General features: G+C 45.6%; 1 protein-coding gene across 4 annotated transcripts in view; it reads right to left on the reverse strand.

Annotated features, from left to right (window-relative positions):
* LOC126259893 (uncharacterized) overlaps positions 1–21,855 on the reverse strand; it is a 526,255-nt gene extending 504,400 nt beyond the window's left edge. For 2 of the 4 annotated variants that reach the window (XM_049956973.1, XM_049956970.1), the window contains exon 1: positions 21,782–21,855. The gene's annotated coding sequence lies outside the window, so the exon portion shown is untranslated. The remainder of the gene's footprint in view (positions 1–21,781) is intronic. The other 2 variants (XM_049956971.1, XM_049956972.1) reach the window with 2 other exon arrangements.
* Between the last annotated feature and the right edge of the window lie 3,240 nt (positions 21,856–25,095).

The raw sequence follows: 25,095 nt of genomic DNA on the forward strand, positions 1-25,095 counted from the left end.
ACGATACGATGGAAATTTCAGCACCCTCAAGGGCAAAGTGAGGGAAGTAAATACGGTCGAGTAAAGAGGACCCGCTAGGGCAGGCGTCAATTAGGACAACTTTCGATCCGATCAGTGAGAAGAGGACCCAGGGATTCCTGAGAAAAGTGGTTCGCATGATATTTGGCATAAAGTGTTCTAAATTTGCCTTGCTGGCGCAGTTTCCAGCTTAAGTCGGATGCCTGTTTTCATTTCAATGTCTTTCGTCACTTTGTGACATCCTCGTTTAGCATTCCATATCGGATGGGCATTCTTACAGTCCAGTTCTCTAGTGCAACATCAGCTTCCATATATGGTGTCATCTCAAAGCCGTCAACGAAATCATTCGATACATCGCCCCAACATTCGATCAGCCGCATATGCGCCCCCCCACTCCCCTCCCCCGCTCACAATTTGCTCAGTTACTAAGTTGTGTCTGTGTCCAGTAAAATAGACCCTGAGATTTTTTTGTATTGTTAATCTGTGAATAATAATAATAATAATAATAAATATTAATGTTAGTATGTATTTATAATTTTTTAATTTAATTTACTACATTTTAGTTCACAACATTGGGTGATCTTATTTGCGTATCAGTACATCAATCTATTTTACTACAAATCTGTGTGTGGAACACCGATATGTAGTGGAATTCATGTGCCTGTTTCGGAGTAAGCTCTAAGCGCTGGGTACCGTACACCACACACACGTAGTTTATTGAAAACGTGGGTCAGCATGCTTGAAACGAGCAATATGCAATTACGAAACCATCGGCGGTATTCCTTACTTATTGTGACCACATTTCCGTTACAAAATATGTAAACAAATCTCGTGAAAAAAATCACCTTCTTTAAAAACATACAGTATTATTCTGAATACTTGTAGTCATACTGAGACTGAAGTTGAAACTGCGACCAGGTTTAAGATCAATTTCTTATTTAAAGATTATCTTATAACTCATTCTGGTCTGTTTATGAAGTGTATAACCACGATACAACTTTGTGTCACTAGTATGACATTAGATGATGCTTTATGACAGGGTGCACTGTCGTGTTGATACGTCCAATCATCGTCTCTGATCTGTTCCTCTACAGAATGCAGAACACAATGCTACATAATCTGTTCATGTCCTTCCACAGCATTTCCTTAAGCGCAATAAGAGGACTGCACACCAAACACGAAAAATACCACCAAATTGTAACACTCCCTCCTTCGTACTTCACTTTCGACACTAAGCTCGTCGGGTAACATTCTCCAGGAACTCGCCAAACCCCTCCATCGGACTGCCACAGAATACAGCGTAAATCACCACTTCAGATCATTCGTGACTATCCACCGTCCAGTGGCGTTGCTATTTACACCATCTCAAGCGTCCCTTGGCAGCGCCCACGGAAATATGTGGCTTATAAGGAGCTGCTCGACCACTGCACACTATTCTTTGTAACTCCCTACACACAGTTACTGTGCTAATTTGACTGCTGGTAGCACTTTGGAACTTGAGTGATTCCTTCCCCTGTTTTCATTCGATTTTTTACAAGCACCGTACGTAATCTCAACGGTCCTTGTCCGTTAGTACATGAGGTCTACTGGCCTTTGTTTAGCTGTGCTCAATCCTTCACATTTCCACTTCACAATCACGTCACTATCAGTCGACTTGGGCAGCTTTAGAAGGCTTGCAGTGCGCCTGAGGGGTCTATTACTCAGGTGACATCCAATGACTAGAACCAGACTTTCACTCTGCAGAGGATAGTGCGCTGATATGAAACTTCCTGGTAGTTAACAACTGTGGGCCGGACCGAGACTCGAACTCGGGACCTTTGCCTTTCGCGGGCAAGTGCTCTACCATCTGAGCTACCCAAGCACGACTCACGCCCCGTCCTCACAGATTTACTTCTGCCAGTACCTCGTCTCTGGAAACGTCCCCCAGGCTGTGCCTAAGCCATGTCTCCGCAATATCCTTTCTTTCAGGAGTGCTAGTTCTGCAAGTTTCGCAGGATAGCTTCTGTAAAGTTTGGAAGGTAGAAGACGAGGTACTGGCAGAAGTAAAGCTGTGAGGACGGGGCGTGAGTCGTGCTTGGGTAGCTCAGATGATAGAGCACTTGCCCGTGAAAGGAAAAGGTCCCGAGTTCGAGTATCGGTCCGGCACACAGTTTTAATCTGCCAGGAAGTTTCATCCAATGACTAGTTGTCGTTCTAAGTCAGCAAGCTCTCCTGGGTGACGAAGTCTGCTTTTACTGCTTCTATACTGAGAATACAACAGTCCCCGCCCACTTTTATACTGATGGGTCCACCTTCGTGACATCTAGTGCTCAATTCCACATTATATAGGAGTGTCCGGATGCTTTTGATCTAGCAGTGTTAAAGGGTACAGACCGTTCGATGGCAATGCTGTTGCCGACCGGAGTGGCCGAGCGGTTCTAGGCGCTATAGTATGGAACCGCAAGACCGCTACGTCGCAGGTTCGAATCCTGTCTCGGGCATGGATGTGTGTGATGTCCTTAGGTTAGTTAGGTTTAAGTAGTTCTAAGTTCTAGGGGACTGATGACCTCAGACGTTAAGTCCCATAGTGCTCAGAGCCATTTGAACCATTTGATACGAACTGCCCACAAAACCTTTACAGTTGTCTCGTTGTATAACGCTCCCCACCACAGTATCGTGGAAGATGACTGGAGACAATAAGTCAGCTTCGTCCTCCCTTTATCGTAGCTGGAGACGTGAATGCCCACCATGTAGCGTGGGGAGGAGACGTGACAGACAGGAACGGCAGGACCTTGATAAGCGTTATCTAAGATAATAACCTAGTGATACTCAACGATGGCTCTCCTACTATGATAACTTCACCTCTCCGTAGACCCTCCGCAGTTGATGTAACTCTTTGCACCCCTTGCTTTACTGAAATATCTAATTGGTGCGTTAAAAAGGATTCAATGGGAGCCGATCATCTCCCAATAGAGTTTCACATTAACATCAACGTCGATACTATGCACATCTGTTACTCTAATAGTACGTGGAAAATCAAGGAAGCCAATTGGGCCTCTTATAAGGAAACGGTTCGGCGGGCACTCGCAAATACGAGACGTGACTTACGGGACGAAGATGCATACCCAGTTTTACTCAATGCTGTGAACGTCGCAGCTGGCATCAGCATCCCTAAGAAAAAAGAGTTTACAGTAATGAAGCACCGTTCTCCTCCATGGTGGAATTCTGAATGCTCTCGGGAAGTTGCGAAGCGACGACTCGCCTTGAAAACCTATCATCAGAATCCTTCATTGGACAACTTCTTGGCTGTGCAAAAAGTGAATGCGCGAGTTAACAAATTCCTGAAGAAAACCAAGGAGGACAGTTGGAAATAATTTTGCCTGTCCCTAAATAATGAAACCAGTATGGCAACATCTGGCATAAAATAAAAGCTTTTAGAACAAGAAGACTGTCTTCCTCCCCTCCTGCTACCACGGCCTGGTTAGAGGAATTCATAGATACAATCGCTCCTCCCACGGTGCCATTTTTAAACCATCGGTTCCCTGCTGAAGAAGACCATGTTCTCCTTCGTCCTTTCTCTAAAGAAGAACTCAACGATGCTATTAAAGTATCGAGCGACAGTTTCCCTGGCATTGATCGTATACACTACTCTATGCTTGCACACCTTCCTATAGAAGCGAAAGACTTTCCCTTGAACATTTTTAATCAGTACTGGATGAAGAAAGACCTCATATCAACATGGAAGACGCAAGTAATAATTCCAATTCTCAAAAGTGGTAAAGATCCAAATGTCGGTACTAATTATAGACCTATTGCCTTGTCGTCGTGTGTTGCAAAAACACTGGAACGAATGGTAAAAAGGAGACTAGAATAGTGGCTTGAAAAAAGTAATTTGTTGCCTCGGAGTCAATACGGCTTCAGAAAAGGCAAAGGGACCATGGATAACCTGTTTTTGCTTAATATGGATATGACGTCAGCCTTTCAAACGAAAGAGACAGTAGTGGCAGCTTTTCTTGATGTTAAGGGTGCATATGATCACGTACAAATACCGATACTCTTGGACAAGCTGGCAGGATTCGGAATTCCTTCACGGATGATCTACGGTATCAGTACCCTGATTACTCAAAGAACGATCTACGTCCGTTTCAAAGGTACCATGATCGGACCTTTTTATGTCTCCCAGGGCTTGCCGCAAGGTGCAATTTTAAGTCCTCTCCTGTATACTCTATATACGCACGACCTAGAACGCATACTTACTCCCCCCACAAAAATCCTACAGTATGCTGGTGATATATGTGTTTATTCTACTGCTGCTTCATATCTTCAGGCCAAAACGGCATTAACCACAACCATCGCACACATCGATGAGTGGCTCTCTATCAATGGGCTGGAGATCTCGGCTTAGAAATCAGCAGTCGTTCCCTTCTCCAAGTCGACGACAGCTTGCACTGAAGATCACATTGCCTGTGGCAAGCACATCTTCCAAATAAAATCTCACGTTCGATTTCTGGGTATGATTTTTGACTCTCGGTTAAGCTGGGCGCCCCACGTCAGATCCACCGTTACCAAGTGTGAAGAAGGTTTAAATGTAATCAGATCACTCACTCGTGTCTGGTGGGGAGCGCACCGGAGTGTTTTACTCACCATGTACCGAGGGATAATTCGATCTCGATTAGACTATGGCTGTCAATTCTACCACAGTGCGTCAAAGATTCATCTCTCCAAATTAGATACTCTTCAATATAGAGCCATTCGTACCTGTCTTGGAGCCATGCGATCGACGCTCACCAACGCCCTTTTAATAGAAGCAGGAGAGATGCCCTTGAGCATTAGGCGCCAAATGTTATCAGACAAATTCTACATTCAAGGCATGGCCATTATGGACAGTTCCGTCTATCAAAGTAGAGACTGCATTTATCGACTGTGGATTGCATCCCACAGAAGGAATAAATTGCCAGCCGTTTGTGCCAGCGTTGACACTTGCTCACCTGTCATACATTCTATACGGCGTTCAGCGCATCTACCTGTTTTTGAATATGATCTTCAAACGCTCTGCTCCCAGATCCCAGTCCATTATTTAAGTACGACCTGGCTGGACAGTACTAATGTCAACGTTAGCTTCAATCGTCTCGTTCAAGCACAATGGCCGGGTTTTCTCTGTGTATATACCGATGCTTCCAAAATTCCGCAAGAAGAGTGTACAGGATGCGCATTTTTCTGCCCTCAGATCCAGATCCGCAAAACCTTCAAACTGCCTACGAGCACTTCTATTTTTACGGCGGAGACAGTGGCAGTTTTGGAAGCACTTAAGTTTGTCTCTAGCACTTCCTTCCCCATCATATTGATAGTATCTGACTCGCAATGCGTTCTTAAAAACATTCAGTACAGTCGATGGAACAAAACAACCAACAGTTATATCTTGGATGTGATATCTGAATATATTCGCAGCACACGCACGGGCCGGACGATCCATTTGTTGTGGGTACCTTCCCACTCTGGTATCCTCTATAATGATGAAGTTGATGCATTAGCCAAACAAGCGGCAACCTTAGGCACCGTCCTGGATCTGCACCTTCCTTATACAGACTACTTACGTGAAGTCAAGGATCACGCAAGACAACAATGGCAGGAAATGTGGAATGTTTCTCAACAGACAAAAGGCGGTTATTACACAGTGCTACAACCTCGGATTCCTTCACAGCCGTGTTCATGATGACACATCTGGACCGATCCACGATTTCTACCATCATAAGACTCCGCTTCAATCATGCCTCTTTCCCACAACATCTACATCGGATCAACGTTTACAGTTCACCAGCATGTGAGTGTGATCCTGAGTCGGAAGCTGATGTCAACCACATCTTATTTATGTGCCCCAAATTTGACCATGAACGGTTGGTCTTTCTGAAGACATTGCTGAGTATGGGCTACCATCTTCCTCAATCAGCTTCTTCTCTTTTGTGTACTAAAGACGTTCGTCTATATAAAGTGATAGTTAACTTCATCAAGAGTACGCGTTACAATCTGTAGGTTTTAATGGTGTACGTAAATTATAAATATGTCTTGCTGATGAAGATATTTCAAAATTGGTGTGAATTCTAAGCCAAGACACTTAATTATTTTCCAATTCAATTCAATTTTTAAAACATTATGTACAAAACTGCAACTGTTAAGCTTTTTGTTCTTGTAAATATGCATTTCTGTATTTGTTTATTCAATTATGTGTACATTGTCACTATGTGTTGCCGATGGCTAAATTGAGTACACACTCAAAGGCCAAATAAACCAAAAGAAAAAGAACCATTTGATAATGCTGTGTTTATAGTAGCGTCATTGGACGACCATATTAAATACAGAAATACTTGAGCCAAATTTCGATTTAGTGTAACGAATGACAGCTCTCTCAAATGTGAATAAATGGAGACAATGCCTATAACAAAAACAAAGAATCCTACAGTATCCGATTACTAGATTACGGGCGTACATAATGGAATACTTCACGAGCTTCAAATATTTACAGCCAATATTAAGCAGCGATATGAAACGATACGAACATATAAAAATCAGTAGCAGGGAAACGAATGAAATATTTTGGTTTGTTCGAGGGGTTCTGGAAAAGAGCAGCGCACTTTTAAAGGAATTTCTGGAGTATTGTTGCAGAGTTTGATGTTCGTATCAGGTAGGCATGACAGCAAGCGGCGAATGAATTCAGAGACGCGTGCTACAATCGTAGGAAGTTATTGTGGCCCATAAAAAAAGCGTAACAAATGATCGGGAAACAAATGGAAATCTATGGAGAAAAGGCGACGTTGTTCTTATGAATACTACTGAGAAATTTTAGAACTCCGGTATTCGAGGCAGATAGCGGGCTGTTTCTGCTCCCGCCGTCGTATATCTCGCTTAGGGATCAGGTGAATAAGGAATGAGATTACGGTGCGTACAGGAGCACAAAGACAGTCAAATCTTTCAAGTATTTTCAATACTTGAAAGATTTGCAACAGAAAATCGCTAATACTGGTTCGAAGTACCATCCGCCATGCTATGAACAATGGTCGCGGAGTATACACGGTATTTACGAAAAGTGTCTCGTATTCATACAGAAGCTTGTATTAGTCAAAACTAGAAGTTCCTATAACCAAAGGTCCGGAAACCAGAATCTGTTGAGATGCTGGCAAGTCTGTCTTCTCATTCCCATACAGAGAAGTAGACAGTATAGGCAGCGCAGTATGTGGTAACCACGCAGCCTGACACGTTCTTCAGCCATTCTTCGTAGGGAATCACGCTCTCTTTCAACTACGCCTGGCTCCATTAGGACTGCGTTGCATTGGCCAATCGCTCCTGTAGTGGGTAGTGGATCGGGCATACATCAATGCCTTTAAATGTCCGAAAAGCCAGAAATCCTTTGGATTCAGGTCCGCTTGAACGGCTAGCCATGCTATCGGACCACCTCGATCAAACCATCGCTCATCAAACATTGCAGTGAGGTTATTTTCACGCGATCCGTAAAAAATGAGCTGGCGACCGGTCGCGTGTAAACCACAGTCGCTTTCTGCAAGAGTAACTTTCTCCAATAGCGCCAGTAATTCTTCGCGCAGAGATTGGTGACACACAGCACTTGTTCATCAGTTTGATGAAGTGTATAGTCCTGTGAGTTTGTCTCCCAGAACTGAAGCGATCGTGATGTCTCATCTCCATGTTTGCTCGAAGATTTGTACCTCCCAACACGTGTGTATCATGGTAACTGTTTATGCCATCTCTTCTTAATCCTGGCTCATTTGTAAATACTTCTTATCACAACTAAATCAGCCTGTATCTAAGTGGGTACTGGTTTCGGATATATAACTGTAGTAACTTTTCTTACAACAATAAAAACACTCAATTACCATTGAAATCATCATAAAAATTATAACAATTGAGAACTCAAGAATGATGAAGTTTTTTTTCCCCTAAGCCAAATAGTTGTATGAAGGTGCTTTATTCGCAACTACCGGATTAACGCCAGCATAGACGCATCTTCAGGTTTATAATGGATATATTTTCATAATGCAGATCGACAATTACGGAGTCTCGGCATTCTGGAAGTTATCCACGTTAAAAGTCAAAGCACACTGGTGGGTTGTCCTTATAACATTGAGTAAACCCAAAAGTCGCTTGTCAAAATGTACAAAGCACGACAGCTGAATGAGCCTGGCGGGATATCACAACGTAAAATATATTACAGGATTTCGTAGACACTAGCTGTATACAAACATTGGAGTGTACTGCTGGATTCCACGGGCTGCTTACACCACATCGGCCTGTTGGCGATACGGCGGATTTTAAGCTTATATATACAGCTGATGTCTACCGAATACTGTAATATATCCTGTTGTTGTTGTGGTCTTCAGTCCTGAGACTGGTTTGATGCAGCTCTCCATGCTGCTCTCTCCTGTGCAAGATTCATCTCCCAGTACCTACTGCAACCTACATCCTTCTGAATCTGCTTAGTGTATTGATCTCTTGGTCTCCCTCTACGATTTTTACCCTCCACGCTGCCCTCTAATGCTAAATTTGTGATCCCTTGATGCTTCAAAACATGTCCTACCAACCGATCCCTTCTTCTAGTCAAGTTGTGCCACAAACTTCTCTTCTCCCCAATTCTATTCAATACCTCCTCATTAGTTACGTGATCTACCCACCATATCTTCAGCATTCTTCTGTAGCACCACATTTCGAAAGCTTCTATTCTCTTCTTGTCCAAACTAGTTATCGTCCATGTTTCACTTCCATACATGGCTACACTCCATACAAATACTTTCAGAAACGACTTCCTGACACTTAAATCTATACTCGACGTTAACAAATTTCTCTTCTTCAGAAACGATTTCCTTGCCATTGCCAGTCTACTTTTTATATCCTCTCTACTTCGACCATCGTCAGTTATTTTACTCCCCAAATAGCAAAATTCCTTTACTACTTTAATTGTCTCATTTCCTAATCTAATTCCCTCAGCATCACCCGATTTAATTTGACTACATTCCATTATCCTCGTTTTGCTTTTGTTGATGTTCATCTTATACCCTCCTTTCAAGACACTGTCCATTCCATTCAACTGATCTTCCAAGTCCTTTGCTGTCTCTGACAGAATTATGTCATCGGCGAACCTCAAAGTTTTTACTTCTTCTCCATGAATTTTAATACCTACTCCGAATTTTTCTTTTGTTTCCTTTACTGCTTGCTCAATATACAGATTGAAAAACATCAGGGAGAGACTACAACCCTGTCTCACTCCCTTCCGAACCACTGCTTCCCTTTCGTGTCCCTCGACTCTTCTAACTGCCATATGGTTTCTGTACAAATTGTAAATAGCGCTTCGCTCCCTGTATTTTACCCCTGCCACCTTCAGAATTTGAAAGAGAGTATTCCAGTTAACATTGTGAAATAATATATCCTACGGCAGATTATCTGGCCTGGTTCATTCAGTTGTCATGCTTTGTGATAAACATCTTTTGGGTGCACTGATTTTTATTATGACAGCCTACGGAAGTGCTTTGACTCTTAACGTGGATAACTTCCAGAATGGCGAGACTCCGAAATAGTCAATCTGCATTATGAAACTATAACCATTATAAACTTGAAGATGCTTCTATACTGACGTGAAACAGGTAGTTACGAATACAGCACCTTCATACACTTTCAAAAACGCTTCATCTTTTTGTTATAATTTTATAATTTGAATGGTTCAAATGGCTCTGAGCACTATGGGACTTAACTGCTGAGGTCATCACTCCCCCTGACTTAGAACTACTTAATCCTAACTAACCTAAGGACATCACACAAATCCATGCCCGAGGCAGGATTCGAACCTGCGACCGTAGCGGTGGCGCGGTTTCAGTCTGAAGCGCCTAGAACCGCTCGGCCACTCCGGCCGGCATTTGAATGGTCACCCAGCGTTTTTTTTATTGTTATTCACCATGTTTCTGAGACGCAGTTTCCCACCCCAGAAAGTTATTTGTACTTTTTTATAGTATTAACCAATGCTTCCTCCTGTAGGAACATGCCGCACTTTTTTAAACAGCGTATATTACATATACACTTGTGCGTTCCTGTACATTCTGTATAAAAGGAAAGATTACGCAACGGGTTTCTGATTCAGATATCTCATCTGAACGTTGGTTATTAGTCAGAAAATCGTGTTATGGTTGGTTGGTTTGTGGGATTAAAGGGACCAGACTGCGATGGTCATCGGTCCCTTTTTCCAAAAAATTAGAACCGCCCAAAGAGAATAAAAAACGAACAGCAGGAAAGACGTCAGACGACACAGGACGAGAAAGACTCCGACAGAGATCAGACAAAACAAATTAAAACACACAGAGTGTGACGGTGGTTGGCCGACCATAGAGAAAAAAAAGAGGAAAAGCCAATCACCAAGAACACATTAAAAACTCAGTTTAAAATCAGAGGCTAAAAGCCAGAATCAACACTAAAAAACATAAACACTCAGATTAAACTATAAAAACCCCCTGCCCGAATAAAACGCAAAACTAAGTCCACCATGGCAGAGTCATCTAGTAAAAGGGCAGGGAGCGTATCAGGCAGCGCAAATGTCTGCTTGAGCACAGTTAAAAGCGGACAAGTTAATAAAATGTGCACCACCGTCAAAACCGCCCCACAGCGACAGAGAGGCGGGTCCTCACGACGCAATAAATAACTGTGAGACAGTCGGGTGTGGCCAATGCGGAGCCGACAAAGAACAACTGAATCTCTGCGAGTGGCTCGCATGGATAACTGACACACACGCGTCGTCGCCTTGAGAGAACGGAGTTTGTTTTGGCGTGGGCAGATTGCGCCATTCAGTGTCCCAAAGCGAGAGAACTTCGCGGCGGAAGACTGCCCGCAAATCAGTCTCCGGGAGGCCAATGTCCAGGGTGGGTTCACTGGTGGCCTGTTTGGCAAGGCGGTCAACATGTTCATTGCCCGGGATACCGACGTGACCGGGGGTTCACACAAAGACCACAGAGCGGCCGCAACGCGCAAGAGTATGCAGGGACTCATGGATAGCCATCACCAGACGAGAACGAGGAAAACACTGGTCGAGAGCTCGTAAACCGCTCAGGGAATCGCTACAGATAACGAAGGACTCACCTGAGCAGGAGCGGATATACTCTAGGGCACGAAAGATGGCGACCAGCTCAGCAGTGTAAACGCTGCAGCCATCCGGCAAGGAACGTTGTTCGGAATGGTCCCCTAGAGTTATCGCATACCCGACACGACCAGCAACCATCGAACCGTCAGTGTAAACAATTCCAGAGCCCTGATACGTGGCCAGGATGGAATAAAATCGGCGGCGGAAGGCCTCTGGAGGGACTGAGTCCTTCGAGCGCTGTGCCAAGTCGAACGGAAGGCAAGGGCGAGGAACACACCACGGGGGTGTACGCAGAGGTGCCCGGAAAGGACGTGGAACAGGGAAAAACCCAAGCCCGGAGAGAAGCTCCTTGACGCGTACGGCGATCGGACAACCCGATCGGGGCCGACGGTCTGGCAGATGGACGACTGACTGCGAGAACAGGACACGGTAATTTGGATGCCCAGGCAAGCTAAAAACATGGTTGGTTGGTTGGTTGGTTGGTTGAGGTTTAAGGGACCAAACAGCAAGGTCATCAGTCCCTTGCTAAAAACATGGGCAGCATAAGCAGCCAGTAATTGTTGGCGTCGTAACCGCAGTGGAGGGACACCTGCCTCCACTAGTATGCTGTCCACAGGGCTGGTGCGGAAAGCACCAGTGGCAGGCGTATCCCGCTATGGAGGATTGGGTCCAGCACCCGCAACGCAGATGGGGAAGCTGAGCCATAAGCCAGGCTCCCATAATCCAGACGAGACTAGATTAACGCCTGGTAGAACCGGAACAGGGTAGATCGGTCGGCGCCCCAGCGGGTGTGGCTCAAACATCGCAGAGCATTGAGACGCCGCCAACACGCCTGTTTGAGCTGCCGGATATGAGGCAGCCAAGTCAACCGGGCATCGAAAACCACCCCCAAAAACCTGTGTGATTCCACCACTGAAAGAAGTTCGCCGTTAAGAGAAAGCTGCGGCTCCGGGTGGACAGTACGTCGCCGGCAGAAATGCATAACGCAGGTCTTGGCTGCCGAAAACTGGAACCCATGAGCTACAGCCCAAGACTGCGCCTTGCGGATAGCGCCCTGTAGCTGACGTTCAACAGCTGCAATGCCAGTAGAGCTGTAGTAAAGGCAGAAGTCGTCAGCATACAGGGAAGCGGAGACAGAATTTCCCACGGCCGCAGCGCGCCCGTGAATGGCTATTAGAAACAGGCAGACACTTAAAACAGAACCCTGTGGCACACCGTTCTCCTGGACGTGGGAGGAACTATAAGAGGCCGCGACTTGCACGCGGAAGGTACGATACGACAGAAAATTGCGGGTAAAAATCGGCAGAGGACCCCGAAGACCCCATCCATGAAGCGTAGAAAGGATGTGATGACGCCATGTCGTATCGTACGCCTTTCGCATGTCGAAAAAGACAGCGACTAGGTGCTGACGGCGGGCAAAGGCAGTACGGATGGCCGACTCCAGGCTCACCAGATTGTCGGTGGCGGAGTGGCCTTTACGGAACCCACCCTGAGACGGAGCCAGAAGGCCCCGAGACTCCAGTACCCATTTCAAGCGCCGGCTCACCATCCGTTCAAGCAACTTGCAAAGAACGTTGGTGAGGCTAATGGGACGGTAGCTGTCCACCTCCAGAGGGTTCTTTCCAGGTTTCAAAACGGGGATGACAATGCTTTCCCACCATTGCGACGGAAACTCCCCCTCGACCCAAAGACGGTTGTAAAGATCGAGGAGGCGCCGCTGGCAGTCCACTGAAAGGTGTTTCAGCATCTGACAGTGGATGCCATCTGGCCCAGGAGCGGTATCAGGGCAAACGGCTAGGGCACTGCGAAATTCCCACTCACTGAATGGAGCATTGTAAGATTCTGGGTGGTGGGTGCGAAACGAAAGGCCCCGACGTTCCATCCGCTCTTTAATGGAGCGGAAGGCCAGTGGGTAATTGGAAGAAGCGGAACTAAGTGCAAAATGCTCTGCCAAGCTGTTGGCAATTTCGCCGGAGTCTGTACAAACTGCTCCATTCGGTGAGAGCGCAGGGACGCTGACAGGGGTCCGATAGCCATAGAGGCGTCGGATCTTGGCCCAGACCTGCGATGGAGAGACATGGAGGCCAATGGTGGACACATACCGCTCCCAGCACTCCTGCTTGCTTTGGCGGATAAGGCGGCGGGCCCGCGCACGCAGCCGTTTGAAGGTGATGAGGTGTTCAATGCAGGGATGTCGCTTGTGACGCTGTAGCGCCCGCCGGCGATCTTTAATCGCTGCAGCGATCTCAGGCGACCACCAAGGCACAGTCCGCCGCCGTGGGGACCCAGAGGAACGGGGAATGGCAGATTCGGCGGCAGTAACGATGCCGGTGGTGACCGATTGAACTACCGCATCAATGTCATCATTAGAGAGAGGCTCAATAGCGGCAGTGGAGGAGAACAAGTCCCAGTCAGCCTTATTCAGAGCCCATCTGCTAGGGCGCCCAAAAGAGTGACGCCGTGGTAGTGACAGAAAGATCGGAAAGTGGCCACTACCACACAGGTCGTCATGCACACTCCATTGGACAGACGGTAAGAGGCTATGGCTACAGATTGAAAGGTCAATGGCGGAGTATGTGCCATGCGCCACACTGAAGTGTGTGAAGGCACCATCATTTAAAATCGAGAGATCGAGCTGCGACAATAAATGCTCAACGGTGGCGCCTCGACCTGTTGCCACTGACCCACCCCACAGAGGGTTATGGGCGTTGAAGTCGCCCAACAGCAAGAAAGGTGGCGGCAATTGGGCTATCAGCACAGCCAGGACATGCTGCGAGACATCACCATCCGGTGGAAGGTAAAGGCTGCAGACGGTAACAGCCTGTGGCGTCCACACCCGAACAGCGACAGCCTCTAAAGGTGTTTGGAGAGGGACAGACTCGCTGTGCAGAGTGTGAAGGACATAGAGGCAGATGCCACCAGACACCCTTTCATATGCTGCCCGGTTCTTATAATAACCCCGATAGCCACGGAGGGCGGGGGTTCGCATTGCTGGAAACCAAGTTTCCTGAAGAGCAATGCAGAAGAAAGGGTGAAGGCTGATAAGTTGGCGGAGCTCAGCTAGATGGTGGAAGAAACCGCTGCAGTTCCACTGGAGGATGGTATTGTCCATTGCGGAGAAAGGCGTGACGGGACTGGGAAGGCAGATTACGCCGCTGGGTCACATGCTGCCTCTGATGGAGCACCCGTGCAAGTGCTATCCATTGCGTTTGAGGGATCGGCGAGATCGAGGTCCTCAGCGGACGCAAGGATCTCCACCTCATCCTCAGACGCAGAGCTTTTAGGTAGCGGTGGAGTAGGTGCCACTGCAGGTGTCTTGGACTTACGGGTCTTCAAAGTCGTTTTCTCTCGCTGTTCCTTTGGTTGCCGTTGTTGAGAGGGCTTATTGGAGTCAGTCTCTGGGACCGAGGAGGATCGCGAAGCCCGTCGACCAGCGACCTGTGGCTTCTTCAGCCACTGGTTGGTGTCTGCTGTGCCGCTGGTAGGAACCTGGGAAGGGAGTGACCCAAGGGATCCCTTCCGAGCGAGAGAAGCCGGAGAAGCCGAAGAAGACTTACGCTTCTCCGGCTTAGAAGTGGGGACTGGTGTCCCCGGTGGTTTAGTGGGTGCTGCTCCCGAGGTAGATGGTGTGGGAGCAACAGTGAGAGAAGGGGGCCCCCATCGACAAGGGGGCAGGTGAGGCCCTCTGACTCAGAGCTGACTGTATATCTTGCAGCTGAAGGAGCTGGAGCAGGAGTGACAGTGGAGGCATAAGATGACGTCATGCGCACGGGATGTAGCCGTTCAAATTTCCGCTTAGCCTCAGTGTAAGTCAGTCGGTCCAGGGTCTTATATTCCATGATTTTACGTTCTTTCTGTAAGATACTGCAGTCCGGCGAGCAAGGGGAATGAGGCTCTCCACAGTTGACACAGACGGGAGGCGGAGCACATGGAGTATCGGGATGAGATGGGCGTCCACAATCTCGACATGTGAGGCTAGAAGTACAGCGAGAGGACATGTGACCGAACTTCCAGCACTTAAAGCACCGCATCGGGGGAGGGATATAGGGTTTGACGTCACACCGGTAGACCATCACCTTGACCTTCTCTGGTAAGGTATCACCTTCGAAGGCCAAGATGAAGCCACCGGTAGCTACCTGATTGTCCCTCGGACCCCGATGAACACGCCGGACGAAATGTACACCTCAGCGCTCTAAATTGGCGCGCAGCTCGTCATCAGACTGCAAAAGGAGGTCCCTATGGAAAATAACACCCTGGACCATATTTAAACTCTTATGTGGGGTGATGGTAACGTGAACATCCCCCAACTTGTCACAAGCAAGTAACCTGCGTGACTGGGCAGAGGATGCCGTTTTTATCAAAACTGACCCAGAGCGCATTTTGGACAAGCCCTCCACCTCCCCAAACTTGTCCTCTAAATGCTCTACAAAGAACTGAGGCTTCACGGACAGAAACGAGTCACCATCAGCTCTGGTACAGACGAGATACGTGGGCGAATACACGTCACTGTCATTCATTGCCTTTCGTTCCTCCCATGGAGTGGCCAGGGATGGGAACGATTTGGGGTCATAAACGTTAGCTTTAAAATGAGCCCTCGAACGCTTAGAGACTGCTGGTGGCTGGCCGCCAGCGAGAGATGATGTACCACGCTTCATTGCGGGTCATCCGCCCTGATGCCACCTACTCCGACCAAGGGCCCTCCCCACGGGCGCCACCCAGCCGCAGCAATAGCCACCTGGCAGGATGGCCATTGCCGGGAGTCCTGATGCCCCAGGGAGATGGGCATCTACTCCTTGGCATACGTGGGGAGTTAACGTCGCAGGCATCAGTAGAGCGATCCCTGTGTTGTCAGGGGGCTACAACCAACAGGGTACATGGCGGCCCCACCACAACGGACTGGCTACCGTGCTGGATCTTAGGTGCAAAAATGTCCAAGGTCGTCGTCGCAGTTAAAAGCAACACTGCAGAGTGCAGCGTGGTAATCGCACCCAGGGACGTATCCTCGTCCAAGAGATGGAAAACGAGCGGGACACCATTCCAACGACGAAAAAGCCGGCTAAAGGTCTCAATGCACGACGGATACAGTGCACCATGTAAGGCGCCCTTCCCCAATTGGCTCGCTCTTCGGAATAATTTAGAAAGATGGAGGTCAAACCCGAGAGGGGACCATCACATAAGGCCGAAACATTTGAGACTCCTTTTAGAAGCCTCTTACGACAGGCAGGAATACCGCGGGCCTATTCTAACCCCCGAACCCGCAGGAGGGGAAATCGTGTTATGTCTCGTGTAAATAGTAGAAAATGCCGGAATTCGGCACTGCCACTATAGTGGTCTGTTAACACTGTGGTTTATCGTTCCACAATATTGCTGCTTGTGTAATTGGGATCCCACGATTGCCATCTGAATGCCGAACTGATGGATTGAAATGCGCAATGCTCCGTGCCATGTGCCTAGCGCCAGACATTCATAGGTGGGCCATGCAGGATCGTACAGTCAAATCACGTAGAACTGGAGGGAGGGAGATCGGGTTTAACGTCCTGTCGACATCTTTGTCATTAGCGACGGAGCACAAGCTTACATGGTATCAAGGATAGAGGAGGAAATCGGCCGCGCACATTCAAAGGAACCATCCTGGCATTTGCCTGAAGCGATTTAGGGAAATCACGGAAAACCTAGATCTGGATGACAGGACGCGGGTTTGAACCGTCGTCCTCCCGAATACGAGTCCACTGTGCTAACCACTGTGCCACCTCGCTCGTTACGTAGGACCTGGGCTTTTTTGCGGCAAAACAAGAATCCAAAGTGGCAGAGAGATGACGTCTTTAGCACCACGAACTGTCAACACGCTACTATTGTTGAGTCTTCCGGAGAGATACGTCGACAGTGGTGCATGCAACAACAAAACTGGACACAAGAATGACACCAGACGAGTCCGGGTTCTGCATACTACAGCATCACGATGGACGTACCCGTACTTAGAGGCTCCGAGGAGAACAGTCGTCGTTAGATTGCAACTATCATTGTCATACGGACCAGTAGCTAGTAGCTTTGGTACCGGTCGCAACACATCTAGTTCCCAGAACTAGTGACTTGAGCAGTACATTGTTGGCGATTACGGCCGGTGACTGTGCTCTATCTTCGAAGTCTCCGTGGTGTTATCTTCCAGCAAGCTAAGCCAAGACCTCATGTTGCCTATACTGTCCTGACCCACCTCGATACAGAGGATGTACGACTGTTGTCTTGGCCATCACATTCTCCGGGTCGCTCACTAACTGAAAATCACCTGCTCATGGGTAACCGAGAGAATGGCACGCTGCCACTATGGTGAACCGTGGTATAGAGTAGACACACGATGGAATCACATACCCTTATACGTCATACCAGCTCAGTTCGACTCGAAGCACGGCCGTATTAGGGCCGTTATTGGTGTTCGACGTGGCAGATTGCGTACTAAATTTCGCATCCTGTATACCCTCAAATCACCTAAAAGTTCAATCATGTGTTTTTTGTGCCATACTGTATGCACACAATATGTAAAATTTCGCTATTTGCTAGCCTCTCCGAAGTTGCAATCTTCGCAGCACTATAATCCAGAATCATTTGACGACAACTAACCAGGCCAGCAATTCTGGTTTGTGGGGAAGATACGCCAACTACTACGTATGTTTCTCTTCCAGATACTGGATATGGGCGGTGGCTTCAGTTGTGTGACTGGCTCATCATGACGCAACACAAGCCACGCACAGACACGGTGGGTAGCATAACACACATGACGTTTTTTTTTGCTTCTTCGATTACTTTGCTTAGACATCATATCCTTTTGTTTTCGTTTCCGTTGAAAATTTTCTAGCTCGTTATGGAGAAACATTTCAGGAAATACGAATATCGTTAAGAGTGTCACCCTCAACGATTCATTTCTGTACACCAACGTTCAGCCTTTGTCAGCGAGTGCAATTTTCCCCCTTACTGCTACCTTTATTGTCTCAGTAAATATGTCGACAACTAATTTTTTTTCTCTTAATATATTTCACAGACTTCAATCATCAACTATTCCCAAACATCTTCATTTCGCTCATTTATCTGTAACATATACAGCGTTTTTCTGTAACATCACGTCCGTAATACATCCAGTTTCTTCTTCCTCTATTTTTCTATCACCAGAATGCATGTCACAAGCAAACATACACATTTAGTAATTTCTTGCTCACCTCAAGTCTCAACAGCAATAGCAATATTTGACAGGAATGGGACCTCCACGCTTGTAGATTGTTTGCAGTAATAACATACAAAAAATTAGAAATAAAAATTGTGCTAGGAAGTAGTCATACAAGTTTCAGAAAAGTAAGATACCCAATAAGGTAAGTGTACAGAAGTAATTAAGATATATACGGGGCACCTTTGCGGCATTTGTGAGTATAAACAGAAGTATATGACGAAGTGGAGTAATTTGTTCAGAATCGTGAAGGAAATAGGGATTGAATAACGATACTGGTGAGTAATTCATAACACTTTCAAACACAAGTTGCCAGTAATGAAAATTGAAAATGAGAGTAAATAAACTACTAAAAATGAGGATGGGAGAGTTATCATTCATTACTCCGTCTGTTTAATTTCAATGTTGAGCAGCTATATAAAAACAGGAAGATTCACGACAGTATTAAAACTACATTTAGCTCATTAAGAGGTCAGTGTGCTTCAAAACAAGAAAGACAAAACTGAAACAATAGAACGGACAGGTTTCTTAGAACAGAACCCTACTTGAAAAAACTAAAGCATTTATCAACCAGGCGGTTGCTTTGAACAATAGAGGGTTTTACAGTGCAAGATCTTAATGGAGATGGCCTTCCATCAACCTGACACCTATATACAGTTTAACATTACATTCACACCATACCACAATTTGTTTTTTTTTTTTCACTTGCTGTCTGACTTATTGCAGTGAAGCTTTAAAGCAAGTTTGGGATCCAAGCGCTACACCAATGGTAACGAACGGTATCATGAACGATAATAATAACCGACTATTCACTAAAACTAGAGATTATACAGCAAAAGAAGGGAAATAAGTGCGTGCATCTAGGCAGCAGTATCACTCTGAATATGCGAAGTAATGGAGACGTAAGGAATTTATACGCTAACTGCCTGTGAAGTCCGAGAAGAGTTAATGGCCCCGACATGATGATGCCGCCGCAACCCCGCGACTGTCAGCCAGTGTAAACAGGTAGAACTGTTTTGTAGGAGACGACACGTAGGGAAATTCCCTTACTGTATACACTGCGGTTCCTCAGTGCATTTAAAAGTGTTCTGACAGAAGATAGAGCTTGCTACGTTTAACTCCCAGCTTTTCCTTTGGTCAGTATGCTAGTTTTTATTGCATACCTGTTTAAAGACGATATATTTAGTATCTGTGCTGTGATGATTAAGTAGCTTTTTACAGCCATTTTATGAGACAAGATTTCTTTCTATGGATATACATTTCGGTTTCTTCCCTTCCAATTAGTAAAACGATGTCACAGCTTTCGGTCGCTCTGTGTAAAGGCATTTCGGCCATTTATCTGCCGATTTTGGTTTTCCTCTGTGCCACTGCAGCGCCCCTATTAGCGCGAAGAGAACATGTCAGACGTGAACTCCTGACAATTAAAATGCAGTGCGAATATTTTATAAATACTACAAATTCCTTTCTATAATATAACCAATGTACACGATTTTATTATTACTTTGTGTTCGATTCGTCTATGTTGCCTACTTCTAAGCACATGAATACAGAGGACTGGCATGTTCATCTCCTGCACAGCCGCCGTTGTTTTTCAAATTTAGTGATTTTATCCCAACAAGCGAGTAACCTCAGTAGTAGTCGCGGTGCAACAGCAGGTTGAAACCTGAAATTTTCGTGCTGATACCACACCTTTTTTTGCTCACTGAAAAGAACCCCCCAGCTATGGGGCAGTCACATATGGCGGCAAATATTTCAACAATGAATGTTACAAAATGACGCGGACAGGATTTGATAACTTACGAACATTCAAAATAGGTTATTAGGTACACACTAAAAGTTCTCGCTAAACGAAAAAAAATAGCGACCATTATTTTTTATTTTGCTTCTTAAGATCTTCTGTTATAATAAAGATTTCAAGATAACTGTCGGATATTTATGAATATAACCAGTGTTTACTCGATAGCAACAACAAAAAATACAAGTATGATCTATCTCTCACTGCCTAATAATAATAATATAATAATAATAATAATAATAATAATCTTGTGATAAATTTTGAAAACCAGCTCACGAACTATGAGGATCGAAACGAAAATAAATGTTGTAACACATTTAAATTCAGAGTGCATTACGAGTACAACAGAAGTGCAGGATTGGTAAAAATAAATCAAGACTGGAGACACAAAATTCTTCTCTCTCGCGACATGGTGGTCAATGATTCAGAAAAAAGGTGTTGAATATATGGAAAGTGCTTGTATAATATGTATTAGATTTTCAAAAACATTTTTTCAAAGAAAATTGTCAACGATAAATACCATACACAGAACGATGTTTCGAGGACAGGCATTATTAAAAATATACCATATTTTTCACCAAAATTCATGTAAAATAAAATTAATAATCATACAAAGAAAAATCATACTGATATATTCCGAACGCTGTTGATAATCATCTCCTCTTGTTATACAAATACGACTTTCTTTAAATGTTTACGAACTGTCTGGCCACCACCCACGAGCACAAAATCTTCTAGCCGGATGACAAGGTAAACAGATATTTGTCTAATAGTGTAATGACTCACAGGATTACGGAGTAAGAGGTATACTATTTAATGTACATTAGATTTCGTCAGCAAATGCAGTTCACACTGGATTTATGAAAAAATTACCGAAGTGGAGACACTTGACTCTTAATTCATGGACAGAAAATCCTAACGACCGATTCCCGATTCGCTCGGACTGACGTGTGGTTACTGCAACCAACATTGCTTCCCGGACGCCGGCGAATTTCGAGCATCTAACAATCGAATTTACTGGCTTCTGGTCTCCTTGTCTACTGATCACCGACAAAAAATCTAATATTTTCCTGAAATTTGGGTGATGAGAAATGAAATATAGTTTCCATGATGACAGAATATTCTTGTGCGAACTTTGAAGTACGCGCATCGTATTCTTTTTGTTGTGTACCTACCTGTGTGCAAGAAAAGCGTTAAATTTATTTTGAACGTTGATAGATTTAGATGCCACGCTATAATGTCGTAACGGCTCGATTTCAGTACGATTCGTTAATTATTTACGAGAGCACACACGCCGACCAGCACTGTTAAATATACAGTCCAAGGGAACTTCTTTCTGTTTTTATAACTCACTGGTATCCTACATGTGATAACGAGCAGTGATTAGCTGCCGAAGTAGTTACTAATAATGCACTGTGCTGACAGACAAAAAAAACGTATTTTGTTTGTTTACATGGATTTAATCGTCGAACGAATTAAGTATCAAGTAAGGGGGTTACAAACAGAATACGTGCATGTTAAAGAGCAAACTTCGTCAGTTTCAAAAGATAAGTCGCCAATAAAGTGAGCGGAATACGAAAAGTTACGAGAGCGAAACACGTGTGCTGCAAGAAGCAGAAAACGCGCGCGCCGGCCACCCCGCCAGCCTCACCTGCAAGCAGCCTACGGCGTCTTGACGGTTATCGACGGACGGCCCCGTCGTACTGAACACCTCCACTGCTAGCGACGTTCTGCGCACGCTCCAGACTGCGCATCGACTGCAGCGCCGCGCGCGGTCAGTTTTCGCAAGTGCTTGCGTCACGGCTCACCGCCAGTCGCTTCACTCCGGCGCGCTGGTCTGGACAGATCCCCAGAAGAAACCGCGTCCGATAATAACGGTTGCAGCTAGGCGCAGCAGATATGGGTTTCTTCTTTGTCACTATAAGGGTACTGAGTTTCTTAGTTCTTGACATGAGGAAGAGTTAACCGATTATGTGGGCCGTATATTATTAGGTGTTTCTTCACTAGCCACACACTTTTCGGAACGTCTTAGTTTAGTTAAGGCACACGCTATACTGATACGGAAAAATATTCCGAACGAATCTGACACGTTTTGCGATGAATATATGCATTATTGCAATGAAGAACGAACACCTTATCTAACGATACCAATCTTTTCTCTGATCAGTTTTTTTCTTCTGCTGCCCTGATTTCTTGGCGTCGGAGAGACTGGGGTATTTTCGAAGAGTAGTAAATACTTAATTTCCCCTACAGTTCTCACTGAAGAAAGTAATATTCCATTTTTATTTTATTTTACTTTTTTTGTTTATAAGATCTCATCTGTTCAGCCCTCTAATCACTTGCTTTGATTCGCATTTGTCGCTGTAATACTACTCCAACAAAGTGGGATCAGGATTGTGAAATCCAATCAATAGGATGGACTTCATTTCTAGTCTGATTATGGGGCCACGCAATTATGAAAGTGTTTATGCTCAGTGTGGAGCTGGAGGGGAACGATATCACTGTACTGCTTTCATTCAAATTGTATCACTATAATGCAGTTCCACTAAAGTGGAACACACGAAAATCAGTATAGGCCTACAGAAAAATGCAGGATTTAAACCATTTTAGTGAGATCTCGCAAAACAGTTCGCTACTAGACGTTGTAGGATGTAGGAAGATAGCCAGTGCAAATCGGACGTATATTTTAGTAAGCAAGATAATTTCAAGCTTTAAACTCAATATTTCAATAAATGAACTTTCCTGACTAACAGCTTCATGAGAGGACTATCTTGTGCAATGAATTTTCATTATACTATTACTTTTTGTATTTACTATGGGACGGTAATTAACAATAAAATAGACTACTGGCCATTAAAATTGCTACACCAAGAAGAAATGCAGATGATAAACAGGTATTCATTGGACAAATATATTATACTAGAACTGACATGTGATTACATTTTCACGCAATTTGGGTGCATAGATACTCAGAAATCATTTTTTCAAATAACTTCCGGGAATTCAGCCAGGTAACACTTTCAGCAACCGCCGATATTTCGGCGGGAGAACACCCCGCCATTTTCAAGGCAAACTGCAACGGACAGGCGGCGTACATGCAAATTTAATACCTCGGTTCTCCGACAGAAGCTGGAAAGATAACACACACACACACACACTGAACACTAGTGCCACCAAAGATGACCAAAGTCAGAGCTATCGATAGTGAGACTATGAATTCGCAGGTGAGGCAGCATTGACTCTGTTCCTCTGTTTTTTGACAAGGGAGAGAGCCGGATTCCAAACAGAGTTTAAACAGAAACCTCCATCCCTGTTAACGAGGTTGCTCGCTAATTTAATCTCAACTGCCTCCCTAATGACACTGTCCCAATAGCTGGACATGCATGCCAATATCTCGGTGTTATTATATAACATGGGGTGACCAGTATCCAAGCAATGTTCGGCAATAGCAGATCTATTTGGCTGCTGTAATCGTGTGTGCCGTTTATGCTCAGTACATCTGTCCTCCACGGTCCTGATAGTTTGACCAATATATGCCATGCCGCAGCTACAAGGAATACGATATACACCCGCCTTACGCAGTCCAAGATCATCCTTAAGAGAACTCAAAAGTGCTCTAATTTTAGATGGAGGTCGGAAAACACATTTCACATCGTATTTCCGTAAAATACGACCGACGATTTGCATGTACGCCGCCTGTCCGTTGCAGTTTGCCTTGAAAATGGCGGGGTGTTCTCCCGCCGAAATATCGGCGGTTGCTGAAAGTGTTACCTGGCTGAATTCCCGGAAGTTATTTGAAAGTTGTATACGCCAGGAGAAACTCAGGTCTCACTCAGAAATCAGTACCCAGAACAACCACGTCTGGCCGTAATAACGGCCTTGATACGCCTGGGCATTGAGTCAAACAAAGCTTGGATGGCGTGTACAGGTACAGCTGCCCATGCAGCTTCAACACGATACCACAGTTCATCAAGGTAGTGACTGGCGTATTGTGACGAGCCAGTTGCTCGGTCACCATTGACCAGACGTTTTCAGTTGGTGAGAGATCTGGAGAATGTGCTGGCCACGGCAGCAGTCGAACATTTTCTGTATCCAGAAAGGCCCATACAGGACCTGCAACATGCGATCGTGCATTATCCTGCTGAAATGTAGCGTTTTGCAGGGATCGAATGAAGGGTAGAGCCACGGGTCGTAACACATCTGAAATGTAATGTCCACTGTTCAAAGTTCCGTCAATGCGAACAAGAGGTGACCGAGACGTGTAACCAATGGCACCCCATACCATCACGCCGGGTGATACGCCAGTATGGCGATGACGTCTACACGCTTCCAATGTGCGTTCAGCGCGATGTTCGCCAAACACGGGTGTGACCATCATGATACTGTAAACGGAACCTGGATTCATCCGAAAAAAATGACGTTTTGCCATTCGTGCACCCAGGTTCGTCGTTGAGTACACCATCGCAGGCACTCCTGTCTGTGATGCAGCGTCAAGGGTAACCGTAGTCATGGTCTCCGAGCTGATAGTCCATGTTGCTGCAAACGTTGTCGAACTGTTCGTGCAGATAGTTGTTGTCTTGCAAACGTCCCCATCTGTTGACTCAGGGATCGAGACGTGGCTGCACGATCCGTTACAGCCATGCGGATAAGATGCCTGTCATCTCGACTGCTAGTGATACGAGGCGGTTGGGGTCCAGAACAGCGTTCCGTATTACCCTCCTGAACCCACCGATTCCATATTCTGCTAATACTCATTGAATCTCGACCAACGCGAACAGCAATGTTGCGACACGATAAACCGCAATTGCGATAGGCTACAATCCGACCTGTATCAAAGTCGGAAACGTGATGGTACGCATTTCTCCTCCTTACACGAGGCATCACAACAACGTTACACCAGGCAACGCCGGTCAACTGCTGTTAGTGTATGAGAAATCGATTGGAAACTTTCCTCATGTCAGCACG

Source organism: Schistocerca nitens, chromosome 5, assembly GCF_023898315.1.
Source record: "Schistocerca nitens isolate TAMUIC-IGC-003100 chromosome 5, iqSchNite1.1, whole genome shotgun sequence".
NCBI lineage: Eukaryota > Metazoa > Arthropoda > Insecta > Orthoptera > Acrididae > Schistocerca > Schistocerca nitens.